The 14828-nt window shown below is 37.9% G+C and overlaps 1 pseudogene; it reads left to right on the plus strand.

Annotated features, from left to right (window-relative positions):
• Positions 1-14449, plus strand: part of LOC111150984 — a 33817-nt pseudogene extending 19368 nt beyond the window's left edge.
• Positions 14450-14828: the final 379 nt, after the last annotated feature.

The following is a 14828-nucleotide window of genomic DNA, read 5'->3' on the forward strand; positions in this document are numbered from 1 at the left end:
TCTGACTTACTTCACTTAGCATAATGTACTAGGGTCCATCCATGTTGTTGCAAATGGCAGGATTTCCTTCTTTTTTAATGGCTGAGTAATATTCCATTTAATATATATGATATACATCATGTTTTCTCAATGCATTCATCCACCAGTGCAAATGCAGGTTGTTTCCATATCTTGGCTATTGTAAATAATATTATAGTGAATGTGAGAGTGTGGGTACCTTTTTGAGATAAATATACAAACATGAAATTGCTGGGACATATGGTAGCTCCATTTTTAATTTTTTAAGGAAACTATAATTTTTTCCATAGTGGCTCTACCAATTTACATCCCCAAGAGTGGTGCACAAGAGCTCCCTTTTCTCCACATCCTCGTCAACACTTGTTATGTCTTGTCTTTTTGATAACAGCCATTCTAATCAGTGTGAGGTAATATCTCATTGTGTCTTTGATTTGCATTTCCCTGAGTGAGTGATGTGGAACACCTTTTCATTTGTCTGTTGCCCATCAGCAGATCTTTGGAAAAATTTCTATTCAGTCCTCCTTCTCATCTTTTACTTGGATTGTTCTTTTGTTATTGAGTTGTATGATCTTCTTATAATATCTTGGATATTAACCCCTTACCAGATGTATAATTTGCCAATATTTTTTCCCATTTAGTAGGTTGCTGTTTCATTTTGTTGATGATTTCTTTTGTCATGCAGAAGTTGTTTTGGTTTGATGTTGTCCTACTTGTTTACTTTTGCTTTTATTGCTTTTACTTTTGGTGTCAAATAAAAAAGATCATCATCAAGACAGATGTCAAGGAGCTTACCACCTATGTTTTCTCCTAGGAGTTTGTAGTTCCTTGTCTTACATTCAAGTCTTAAATCCGTTTTGAAATGATATTTTGTGTTTGGTATAAGATAATAGCCCAGTTTCATTCTTTTGCATATGGCTGTTTAGTTTCCCCAAAACCATTTATTGAAGAGACTATTCCCCATTGAATGTTCTTTGCCCTTTTGTTGTAAATTAATTGACCATATGTGTGGGTCTATTTCTAGGCTCTCTATTAGGTTCCATTGATCTATATCTGTTTTTATGCCAGTACCATACTACTTTGATTACTGTAGCTTAGTAATTTGAAATCAGGGAGCATGATGTCTTTGTTTTTCTTTCTGATGCTTGGACTGGGGAACTTTTGTGGTTTTATATAAATTCTAGAGTTGTTTCTCATTTCTGTGAAAAATGTCATTAGATTATTGATAAGGATTGTATTCAATCTGTACATTCCGTTAGGTAGTATGAACATTTTAACAATATCTATTCTTCTATGAGCATGGGATATCTTTCCATTTATTTGTATCTTCAGTTTCTTTCATTAAGCTCTTATAGTCTTTGGTGTATAGGTCTTTCACCTCCTTGGTTAAATTTACTCCTAAATGTTTTGTTCTTTTTGATGCAATTGTAATAGAATCCCCTTTTAACTACCAGAAATAGATCATTAACAGCATCCCAGAAATTCCATTTAGGGGGTCCTTTCCCAGTCACTTAGTCCTGGAAGTAACCATTATCCATTATCTGTCATCATCAATTAGTTTACCTGGCTTTAAATTTTATATAAAATAGAGTCATACTTTATGTAATCTTTTTTTTTTTTTTTTTTTTTTTTTTGGTGCCTGGCTCTCTTTATCCTCATATACTCTTTTTAAGAGAGAATATGCTACAGACATTTTGGAAAACTGTTTGGCATTATCAACTGAGGATAAATATGGGCATATAGTAAACCCAAATGTGCCCATATGTGCATTAAAAGGCATAGTTATGAATATCCATAACATCACTGTTCATAATAGTGCAAAACTAAAAAAAAACCCAACATGTCCACCAACAGTAGAATGGACAAATAAATTATAATATATTCCCACAGTTGAAGGAGGTGAGTGAACTAGTTTCTCACAAAATTCAATATTTTGAGTATTTCAATATTTTGAATATTTCAATATTTTGACAGTTCTGATTTTTTAAAGATTTTTCATACTTGAGTGGATGTCTGATCCTAGCTCTTTGACCAAATTTAAAGAACAAATATAATCTTGCTATCATACTATTGATATGATTGTCGTGCACTACTAATAATTAAATTAATCTACAGCATGTTTAATATCACAGTAAAATATTTTAATGGGTAAAAGTTCATTTAGAATGTATCCACTGACAAAGTCTAAGGTGATTTGAAACTCACTAAGTCACATAGGAAATATGCAAAGGAACTGGTAAGTACCCAAGACTATAACTCTATGGCTCCTTTTTATCCACTAGACTTTTCCTACTTCAACTCCAAATAAAATCCAAAAAGACAGACAATGACTTATAAGAGACAGGAAAATAAATGTAATTCTTTCCATTTAAAGAGGTCATTTTGTTCAGATAATCTCCCTGTTACCTAACTGCTCTTAGTAAGCGATATGAATATTGTCTCTCAGTTCCTCATGAATTACATCTCTCTCTACTGTCAAGATCTGGTTACGCACTACCAACCATTCACCTTGTCCAATGTCTCTTCAGAACAGCCTTTCACTGTTTGCCTGTCCATCATTTTATACAGGGAGCTACGGGCAGAAGCACCTGGAACCTGCCTGATTCTAACCTTATATGGCCTAATGTACTTCATCTGGATGAGATAAGGAATCTCTCTCCTTCCCTCAGTTTCCATCTGGAGTCTGGCACTTCCCATAGGATCTTCTTCAAGTTTATCAAACTTAAGGAAAAAAGAAAGAAAGAAATACCCCAATAATTTCAAACTAACCTGGAAGCAGATCGGTATCACACCTAATACTTTGTTTGTAAAATGCAAATGTCATGAATAATTTTCCACATATAAGTTAAACTATAGTTCAATCATAATAACAATTCTCCCTGAAAAGATAGAATTATTTCTTAGCCCTGAACCAGATGTATATTAGCTTTTATTCATTAATTCAATCAATAAATATTTTTAAGCATTTAATCATGTGCCAGACACTATTCCAGAAACTGGAGATACAACAGTAGATAAAACAGACAGCAAGAGTTAGATATTAATATATCTAAGAAAAAAGTTAGATATTAATATAGCTAAGGGAAAAAAGTGCTGAGGGAGGAAAGAAGAGAGGGATGGGGCTCAAGATGTCTTAGAAGTATATCTGGGCAAGGTAAACCTAGTTAACACATGCTTACATATGTTGTACTTTCTATCTTGACAAAATATGCCTCCATAAGGATCTGGAAGGGAAGGTTTGAACTTAGAATTTAAGTATTCCTAGAACTCCTTAGAGCTCCATGCTGGAACTTGGCAGCACAGAGAGATCTGGCTCTACCTTCCGAGCCCATGGCAGCAAAACCCATCCCCCCATCACCCTGGTCTTCTATTCCCACACTTGATTTCACGATACCAAAAAAGGCCTTTTGCACACCTATGTGCATGCCTCAGTGCACATTTCTTTCTTCTTCTTTTTTAATTTAAATTCAATTTAATTAACTTAGAGTGTATTAATAGTTTCAGAGGTAGAATTTAGTGATTCGTCAATTGCATTTAACACCCAATGCTCATAACATCAAGTGCCTCCTTAATGTCCATCACTCAGTTACCCCATCCTCCCATCCCCCAATCCCTCAGTCCACATTTCTCAGCTTGGTTTACCCCTTGATGACTTTGAAATCTAGTGGTGTGTGTAACAGTGGCAGAGACCACCCTCAGGAGGACAGATCTAGGCAAGAGGCCCTTGCAGGTCCTGGAAGAAGGATCAGGGCCAAGCAGGCAAGAAACATTGAAGTTTGAATACCTGAAACATTGTCTTAGAAAGTGGGGGTGGGCATTAGCCCCTGGTGGCCCCACAGACTCCTAGCCCTGTGGATATGGATAAGAGGTTCTGAGTGGGGTCTTTTAAATTGAGGGCCAAGGGCAAAAGCAACCACACTTCCCAGGTTCCAGTGTGCTACTGGTTGCCAGTACTTTTCCACGTATGTGAATGTATAATACATATATATGTATATAATACACTTGTGTGTGTATATCTGTATCTATTTATGTGTATCAGGCTGTGTAGCAAGGTCTGGTTTGTATCCATCCATCTACATATGATATATTGTAGAAATAGGTATTAGCCCCTTGAATTATATAAGCTAATGTTCCATTTTCTGACTCCATGTTAATCAAACACAATTCTGACGGCACGTTTGGCTTTTTTTATGGTTTAATTATAGGAACAGAAGGTGCCATCACACCACAGCATGTATTCTGATCCTTTGGCCCATGGGATAGTCATATTACAGGTTGTGTTTAATAATTGGTAATATTTAATACATTGCCTTCATGTAAGTTTTGTGAGCGAATGTCAATATCCCCCTAAGTCCAGTAAACTGTGAAATAGTAGCAAGATAACTTTTCTGAAATTGATGGTTCATGGACCAGTTGCTTGACCAAAAATTCGCTCCAGGAAATGCACCCTAGGGAGCCCTCAGCGGCGAGGCTGTTGATCTTCCCTGGCAGCACTAGGAATGTAGCCTGAGCCAACTTAAACTTCCACAGTGAGGAGACACCCCAGCAGGCACTTACTGCTCATGCTCAAGGAATACATGACAACTTGGAGTGCAGGGAGTTCTCGTCTAAACTTGCTGCTGCCATAAACATAGAGGGGCTTCCTGCAGGGGGAATAAGAACCCTGTAGAATTCTCTGCGGCAGGTGCACCATGAGAGTAGAGTGTGAGGCTCACGCCCAGTAGTCCCTCTCTTCCACAGTCACCTAATCCTTTCACAACCAGATTCTTTGCCTGTTTCCTTTCAGTCCGTGGGACTGCCTTTACGTGTACAGGTGTGTCAGCAACATGACATAAGTATTGCTCTGGCTGAATCCAGGATTTCAACATGAGACCACTCCGAACAGAGAAAGCATGCAGTACAACCTTGTGCTTGGAGTCAGGAAAGATGCATTCCTTTTTAAGGAAATTTATTAAATTTTTTTTTTAAAAATGGCCTGAGGTGGGTAAGTTTAAATGTTCTGAACATTGAATTTTATAAAGCACGGTCTACCACATCAGAGTAGATACTTGTTGGGATCCAATGTTTAAAATGATGGCTGGCTTCCTAGTGATAGTCACCTTAAGAGCAGGATAAGTCAAATGACATGTGACACAGGGAGATAGCTATGACTATTTGAGCTACGGACAGTGTCCAGTTTGGTCACAGTGTGCATATAGTATAGAACCCTCCCTCCTTCTACCTCTTCTTTTCCTCGTTTCCTCCCTTCCTCACTCTTTTCCACTATCATCAGAATTTACCATGTGACAAGCACTTTGGGCAGGTACTAAACATACAGAAGTGAAACTCATCATGTTTCAGGTGCCTTTTGGAGCTTAGAATCTAATACCATAAGTGCAACCAAGTCAAGGGTAAAGTGTCGGAGGGGATAAACTTGCAGACCAGGCTGTGTAGCAGACCAGGCTGTGTAGCAGACCAGGCTGTGTAGCAAGGTCTGGTTTGCTTATCGGGATGACAGGCATGGGAAAAAAGACTTGCCCTCCATTCAATGTTAATTTACCTTTTTTAACCAGGGCTACTCACATAGAGCAATTATTATGGAAAAATACACTGAAAACATAAAACAGCACATCATTAATATCTACATTTTTGGGCCATGCGAATATTATATAGCTGTATGACGTCTTGTTTGTTAGAATCTCTAAGTGAGTTACGAAAGTACTAGAGCATTACTCTGCATTAACAAAGCTGTATTTATTGTTTGAAGGCAGGGGTAATTTATCCTGAGCCCCTCCCTCACCTCATTTAGTCCAGTAACTTCCCCATCTGTGCTGAAAGTATGCAAGTCCAATGATACTCTAAAAATGCCAACTTAATTGAAGAACATTTTAAAATGAGACTAACCCCTTTTCCTCTCCCCTGACTGCTCTAAATACAAGTGAAAGTTAGAGTTTACATATTTTTTTCTCATTTCTAAGCACCAGAATTCCAAAGAGTTCTTTGTAGAATATTTGGGATATTATCAATCTTGACCCAAATAAAAATAACTCAGTCCTTTTTTCCATGGAGGAGACCATGTATCTACAGTACTTATCTCATGTACATATTCAAAAAAATAGTAACTATATCTCAAGGAAAACAATTCTGAAAAACAGTTCAGAAGGTTTCTATCTTTGTGCTTATGGCACATTTCTTGGTAGCACCGTGTTATCCTACCGTTACCCTGCCCATGTTACTGTCCTTGGCATCCCCGTTTCTGAGAAAGTTCAGCCAGCTCTACTTGTGTGGCATGGAGAAGTGAACATTCTTCACTTGAATGAGTTATGCAACTGAACGGATCAGTGATAACTGTGGTTTAAACTAAATTAAAGAATCGCCAAAAATTAAACTGACCGAACTTCAGATCCATCTTGGCCTTACTTGAACTTACTGAACATGTCTGTGACTGTTTAACTTTCTGCCGTTAAGAGCGAAAAATTAAAATTCTCTACACTAATAACCAGGGGATGGTCCAGAAAAAAACAAAACATTCTCCTGGAAAGAATTCAATGAGTTCTTACCGAAAACGACTGTCACTTCCTAACTAGATTTTTGATGCAGCTTTGTCATTTAAGGTCTGAAATGTGCTTTAGGGTTTCTAGAGGAAAAGTTTTGTATAAACATTATATGTTATTACGGGTGAAAGTATTTGCAAAATTATAGTCCAATTCACTAGAGCAACAGAATACAAACACAAGATACATCTGGAAAAAGAGATAAAAAAGAAAACATGGGTGGTCACTTTCCCAACCTATACTCTCCCCAATAAATCAGAGTTTGCTTCTATACAAAAATAATAGATCATCTCTTCCATGTTGAAAGCTGCTAGAATCATTTCATGGAAAAGTGGCCTAATGCCGAAACCATCTCTAATAGCCCTGGAGCTTCCTGAACCTGCCGATGAATGACACCTGTTTGCAAAACATGTATTTGCTCCCGCGCATAATGTGAACTGCTTCTCGGCCTTATACCCACTCTTTGGGGTAGTGTTTAGATGATCAGAGTCCTTAATTGTTTTTCCAGAACATTCTATCATTTCTCCCTTCTTTATTTCTTTTGAACCCAGTTTCTGCTATTATCTTTGGGTCTTTGGCTGAAATTCTTAGAAAAATCCTCCAGGGAATGTGTTTGCTCTTTTCACTGTCTTATTTGTGCCTCGGGTCAATATAAATAAGAGACTTAGAACAAAAACATACAAGCTATTTCATCTTTGAGTTGTGGATCCTCAATCCAAACCACACTCATGATACGTAACGATGTGCTATTTTACTTTACCTTGTCAGAAGATGGAACACTCTCAGAACAGCCCTACTGTCTAGCCCCATTCACTAGCGGTGATCGTAGTGGACTGAAGTAGGGTCAAAGAAGGACCGAGGAAATTGAAATTCTTGTCACCCCAACCCCCAAAATGTGATTGTTGTGAAAGTAACTGCTGAATTCATAGTCAAAATGTGTAAACTTAGTAAGCCTTAAAAATAACATGGTTTTTTTCCAGAAAAAAGAAAGATCACCAATAACCACCCATAAGAAATAATTGCCCTCTGACACTCTCAAAACATCAAAACCTATCTAATCCCACTTGGATATTTCCCATTTTGTGAATTCCATTTGCAGGATTGGGAAAATGCTGATGTAATAACTTCTCAGTTTTTCCCATGTTCTACACAGTTCTGGAGAAATCACATGATTTTATGCACCTGTGTTGTTTAGTCATTTTCTCTGCATCTTTTGGGAGGAATCAAATGGCCTCCTTGATGTAATATGTTTACAGAAGCCACTGGGAAAGCTCTTCTTCCTATGGGAATACATTGCATTTTGAAAACCACACAAATAAAAACAATGTTGAATTTCTGGTATGCTCACTTAGTGTGTGTGTGTGTGTGTGTGTGTGTGTGTGTGTATGTATGTACGTACATGGATGCACCCAAGCCCCTTCTACACACAGATATGAATTAACTGCCTGTTTGAAACATCAGTAACCACTGGCTCTTTTATAAAGAGGATGTTGTGTCTTGCATTTGGACACACATGGAAAATGTTCTTAAATTGCTTTCTGTTTTTATCATTAGATGTGGGAATATACCTAAAAGCCACAGCAAATTCTTCTTTCTGTGTGGTCTAAAAAACATTTATCACTTTTTCCTATAGAAGGAAGGAAATGCTATATTTAGCATTTTGTGGTAGATGGTAATAAACGATTCTCAAATCTGATAATTACTAGATTTATCCCATGAACAAACTAATAATCCTTGTAATTAAGGGCTGCATACTTAGGCACAATTAGTTAGCAATTTGGTCTCTGAACATGAAAAAAATGTAGATGGCCAGTTAACCTATTATTCTATATTTCACCATTAATGAAATTGTATGGAGAAAGTTTAAGAAGGATCTTCTTTTTATTGACAAGAAAATGGAGTCCTTCCTCTGGATAAAAAAAAAAAGTTCGTTTCTTTAAAAAAAAAAAAAAAAAAGCATGCCGCATGGGAACCATGAAGGAAATTTAAAAAGGAAACTCAAGAGATTATAAATAAATATTTAGTGATAGTTACTTGGTGGATATTCCATTCACACAAACTGTCACACTAAGATTTAGCAAAAATTTTATGGCTGCCCAGGATTGAATATTGGTCCCTCCTGACCTGGCTTCCTCACTAACTCTTGCCTTCTTCCTCTGCTCTCCCCAACAAATGCCTGATACTCCAGTCATACAAACTGAGATGCCCTTCCATCCAACAAGAGAGGTCCCTCTTGGCCTCCAAAGAGACTAAGATTATTTAACCTCTTCCATTTGGAACATCAGTAGTTTAAAGCTTTATAAACACACTAAACTCTTTTCCTCCTTGCTAACATATTATCTGCTAAGTAACTTTGCCCAAAATAGACCTTTGTCAGCTTTGGAAATCATGGAGGTAGATTATTTCTTCTTTGATGATTGCTCCCAAGGTTGTCTGAAACTCCTCAAGTACATTCTGTGCCTAGTGGACCTGTGGCTTGTGGTCCCAAAGAGCATCTGAAGCATGTAGTAGCCTCAAGGTATTGGATGCTGGACAAATTGAGCAGTACGCTTGCTCCTTTCCAACCCACCAGTCCCCACTGAGAGAATGGCTGAGAGAATGGCTCCCTGTCAAAATCAACAGACTCAAGTATAACCTGATAGGAAATAAAGTGAAGATCTGCATGTAGTAGTTCATTAGGATTGGTGGGGTCAAGTCAGCTGGGTTCTACTACCATGGGGTTGTTTTTTTCCAGTTGTTTGCTCAGAACCATCTTCATCTGGAGTTTTCACTTTTGGGAGTGGGGTCCGAAGAAAGGAATACTCACATGTGAATCATACTGTACATAAAATTAACTGTAGGCTCCTTAAGCTTACACGTTTTATATATAGTTAAGCCAAATCAAACTTAGATTCTATCTTAAACACTAAAAAGCAATAGAATTCAAATTTACCATATTAATTTAAAGTGAAAATTAAAATAGTTTTGTTGAATACAAGTTGCCACATCATACCTATTACCTTAATAGTTGAGGGTTTTTAGTTTTGACATACCTTTATCTATATATCTACAGTGACGCATATATAGGTAAAGATTGAGATATTGATCTATCCAGACATATAGCTTCCTGTCTGTATATAATCCTGTGCTAGAAAAAAAAAAAAAAACTGATGGCAAGGTCTAAACTGATATAAGTGACCCTTCTGGTATTATGGATTTTATCAGGATTGACAAGACCAGAGAGTCTTACCATCTAATCTACGACACAAAGAGTCTCTTGGCTATTCATTGTATTGTGCCTGAGGAACCAAAGATCTTAAGAAAAAGATCTTTGTGAACACAAAAGGAATCCCTCATCTGACGATCCATGACGCTTCCATTACCTTCTACCTTCATCCCCTTGCCAGAGTGAATTACAACATTCAGATTAATTTAGAACCTAGGAATATTCTCAATTTCATCAAGTTCGATTGATGGTGTGGTAACTGGAGGTGTTAACCTGGAAGGAATTGTAGTAACCAGCAACTTGGGCATCATGGATATGGTTGATGTAAGAGATGCCAGTGGCTTTGCTGACCTGTCTTTCCAACATGTTTGTTATCAGGAAATGCAAAAAAAAAAAAACATGGATGTCTCTTAACTAAGGGAAAGGTGTCCACTTCACCATTACTGAAGGGAGAAGGAGATTGGTGACAAATAAAGCAGTGGGTAAAATGATCTTCAGGTGATATGATTGGAGAGCTCTCAGAGGGTTAATTAAAGATAACACAGTATGGAAAACAAAACCAAAAACTCTGCAAGAGATGAAGTATCTTGCCAATTATGCAGATTCAAGGTGACCCTCCTTAAATGTGTTACATTTTGTGATGCAAGTTTCCACCAAAGCACTTTTACCAAGGATCCAAAATTCTCACACTCCAGGTTTTGGTTTTTTTTTTTCAATTAATATTGGATCTCTGACTTCAGGGCTGATCACATATGTCAGACACATATGTCAGAAACATAAAACTTAACTTTCCCCAACAATCTCTGTCTTTCATTCTGTAGAACTGCTGACTCGAAAGCCCCAACACTTTTTCCAGGTTGTAAAAGCTATTCTTTTTTGCTCAGAACCATTCTTCCTGCCAAAAGTTTCTTCCCATATTCCACCTATATTCTGAATCTTCTCCCTGCTTCCTGTATTTTTAATCACATCTATTTTCATTCTGTTGAAATCATGCACTTTTCCCTAGCGTTTTCAGCATTTTTACTATGCATCCAAACTAAGAAGGGAAGAAACAAACTGTGGATTTTCAAATGCTGCCATTACATTTAGACAAACCTTTCCTTTTCTTATTCTTCATGCATCCCTTTTAGCAATTTATCTATCTCCTTTCAAAATCTTACCTCCTTTATAAACCTTTAAAGAACTTGTTCTTATAAGAGCATTCACTGGCCTGAGGAGTTGGCATCCCAGAGCTGGTTTTGCATCTAGCCCTTGCCTCAACCATGAACTGCTCTTACCTACCACACCAAATTGCAGTTAATCTTGTATCTTGCACCCAAGTATGGAGCATCCTACTGAAGAACACAGAGTAACAATACAAAAAGAGCCCGGATCCTTAACACTTCAGAACTGCCCTACCAGCCTTGACTGCTTACCCTCAGACTGATAAAAGAGAGAGAAATAAAACTCTAATATTCAAGACTCACTAAAGTTAAAAGCATTTTAGCCACTGTTTTACTTGGCTCTTTGTTAGAGTATCTGGAATCTATATCATAATCCATATAGAAATGAAATGGGATCTAGAAATAGAATAGAAAAAGGAATTGCATCCATTTATGAAAAATGGAGCTACAATTCTTGTATTTCATAACTTGTGACCAGAGGTCCTTACTGGCTATATGAATATATAATTTAAAAATTCTGGTTATTGCTAGAATAGAAAAGAGCAAGATAGTGCACTAAAAGATAAGAAAGGGTCAATGATTTTCTTAGACCTGGTGATCAGAGAAAACTTCTCTGAGGAAAGGATATTTATCATTTCTTTTAAGATTTTATTTATTTATTTGACAGAGAGAGAGAGATCACAAGTAGTCAGAGAGGCAGGCAGAGGAAGAGGGGGAAGCAGGCTCCCCACTGAGCAGAGAGCCCAATGTGGGGCTCAATCCCAGGACCCTGAGATCATGACCTGAGCTGAAGGCAGAGGCTTACCCACTGAGCCACACAGGCACCCAGGAAAGGAGACTAGACTTTGTCGGTAACTGGAAACTGTCCTAAGATAAACCTGGTGAGCTAGCAGGGCCTGAACGTGCAGGGTCTTGCAGGTCAAGGTTAGGAGTTGGATTTTACTCTTGGTGCAGTGGTAAGTTGTTGAAAGATTTAAAATAAGGGAGAGGTGTGGTTGAAGTTGTGTTTTAGAAATGTGAGTTTGGCTGCTGTAGATTGAAGAAAAGAGAAAGGCAAGAACAGGATGCCCAGTAGCCGTTTAGAGGCTGTGACGGAATTTAAGAAATAATGAGAACTTTGTATAAGATCATGGAGGTGATGGAGAAAAATAGAGAGGAATGGACACATCTGATGTGTTTTGAGATATATTTGAAAAGATATAATTCACAAAAATTCTATGGGTATGTGATATATGTTTGAATAAGACTTGTTGAAGCAGTGGATTTGGGGAATAAAGGAGAAACAAGAGTTCCATTTGTAATATATTAAGAATGAGATGATTATGAAATATGAGGTAATTTAGGCTTCTTTAGCAAAGAATCCTCCAATTTTCCTGATTTATCAAAAGTTTATTTCTCATTTATAAAGCACACCACCATGTTTCTTCCTGGCCATATAACTCTTCTAAGAAGCACTTTTCCTCCTGGTGGCTTGGGGACCCATTTTTCTATCTTCTGGCTCTACCTTTTTTTTTTTTTTAAGATTTTATTTATTTATTTGACAGACAGAGATCACAAGCAGGCAGAGAGGCAGGCAGAGAGAGAGGAGAAAGCAGGCTCCCCTCAGAGCAGAGAGCCTGATGTGGGGCTCGATCCCAGGACCCTGAGATCATGACCAGTGGCTCTACCTTTTTTTTTTTAGGTTCTTAGGGTTTTTTTCCAATCAGTCTGCTAATGAATAAAGACAGCAGGAGCAAGTACGAGATTTGGGAAAGAAAAACATACAGACAGACCTGTTCAGGCAATGACATCATGTCTACCATATCACATTGGCCAACCTCAGTCACATGGTCTAGACTAATTGCAAGACAGACTCTGAAGTGTAGTCTAGTTTTGTGCTCAGGAGGAAAAGGAAAGGGTATAGCAATCTTGCCATAAAATTCAGCGGGAGTGTCAATAAGTCTTTGCAATATAAAATCTGGAGCTGTTTTCTCAAATAAATTGGAAAGAAAAAAAGAAATAAACAGATGTCCATTGAGTCCCATCTCCAAGGATCTAACCTAGGCAGAGGATACAAAGGTGAACACTTCTTTTTTGCTACCCACAAGGGCTGCATAATGTAATTGGGAAAAGAAGATACAAACAGTTGAAAACACCGTAATAGAAAATATGGGAGACATCACAGAGCAGCAAATAATTACCAAGTAAGTGATGTAGACAAGGTATCATATATTGGGGTAGAGGGAGTGAATTCTTAGGCCTGACTGATACAGGGAGATTTCCTAAATGAGGAAGAATTTTAGGTGACCATGAGGAATATATGAGTTGCCCAGGAAAAAAAAAAAAGAAGAAAGAAAGATAAAATAATTTTTTTGTTTTGTTTTGTTTTGGCACAGGGAAATGTATCAGTAATCATGAAATTTTTTCACTGTTTAAAATAACTACTTTTGGGGGGCCATAATTAGCACTCTTCTAGAAACCACAGATCTAAATGTCTATTAACCATGTAGTAACCAGCTGCTTAATAATTATATTCAAAGTGATGTTTATGTGGCTTAAGATAATTTTTCTCTTTCCAGACAGGCTTACTCATACAGGTATAGCCTCAACTGCTAAACCAAAGGTGGGTTCATTCACACTTCAGGTTCAAATCTATGATCCACCATTCTCGGTCTACACAATTAAAAAGATGAGCTGTCATGGTTGTTCAGGGGTTCAGGCAATGGTCAGTTGGCTCAGGAGAATTTCCACATATTTTATATATACATAGATGTGATCTAGTGAGTGGCAGCAGAACGGTGAGCAAGGAGCAGCAGAAACAGAGTCAAGGAAGTGGGATCAGGGGATGATTTCTCTTTTCTGAGCCAGAAAGAACTTGTAGCAGTTGTTCTGTGTACAAGTAGGTTCAGATTCTCAGATCAAGCAATCGTGCTCAGAAGACGGAGTCTGGCCTGAGGAGAACCACAATGATTCAGCTCTTGGAGTCCGCCTTTGGCTATATGTGAAAGAGACTGACGATGATGATGATGATAATGTCAATAATGGTCATAATTTGCACTTACTTGGGAGCTTTAATGCTACATTTTCAAAGCTGTTATAAACATTAATTAATTAAGCCCTACAGCAGTTCCTAAGGTAGCTATTACCTGTATTGTGCAAATAATTAACCAAAGCAAAGAAGGGTTAAGCAGGCAGCCTGAAGGTATATAGGAAATAAAAGGTCGGGAAAGAGACTGACTCCACAAAATTGGCTTATTCATGTCTTTCCTTGGGAAAAGAAGTGAAATCCATAGAGCCCATAATGAATTATGGAAGAGCAAGCCAAAATCTTAGGTCCAGGGGTCTGGAGGGGGCTCTCAGAATTTCTGAGAAAGTCAATAATCTAATATGGGTGGGTACTTGAAGCTCTGCTGCTCCGAAACCTTGCCAAGACAGCCTTTGGCTGGTGCGAGCGTCTGCGCAGGCGCCTCCCTGCCGTGACCGGATACCTGGATACCTGCCCGCCTTCTTTTACCGGAAATGCAGGCTTAGTACAGGTAGAAATGGGGCTATGACTTCGGTGCCTCAACATCTAACACAGTGCTAGTTATAGCATAGAAATGATACAATAAACAGGTTTTGAAAAATAATTAATGGGTAAAAATTTGTTTTTGTCAATTTTGCCTGATGTACAAAAAAGCCCTGTAAAGTAAAATAATTCCAAAAAGCAATAGAATTACTGACCGAATGAAAAGAAAGGAATCCTGATGTAGAATCTACAGGGCTGAACATTGATAGTACACACTGAGCTTGAAAGACATGCCTGAATTTGCGCTGCCAATTGGTGTTCTCTCTCCTCTTTGGTTCACTCATCTGCAAAAAGTTTTCGTAGCAGCCTCACAATTGTTACAAGGGCCAAATAGCATAGTGTGTGCAGATCACCTATCTCCAGAC

This window comes from Enhydra lutris, unplaced genomic scaffold (genome assembly GCF_002288905.1).
Source record: "Enhydra lutris kenyoni isolate GAN:26980312 unplaced genomic scaffold, ASM228890v2 scaffoldscaffold25, whole genome shotgun sequence".
NCBI classification, from domain to species: Eukaryota; Metazoa; Chordata; class Mammalia; order Carnivora; family Mustelidae; genus Enhydra; species Enhydra lutris.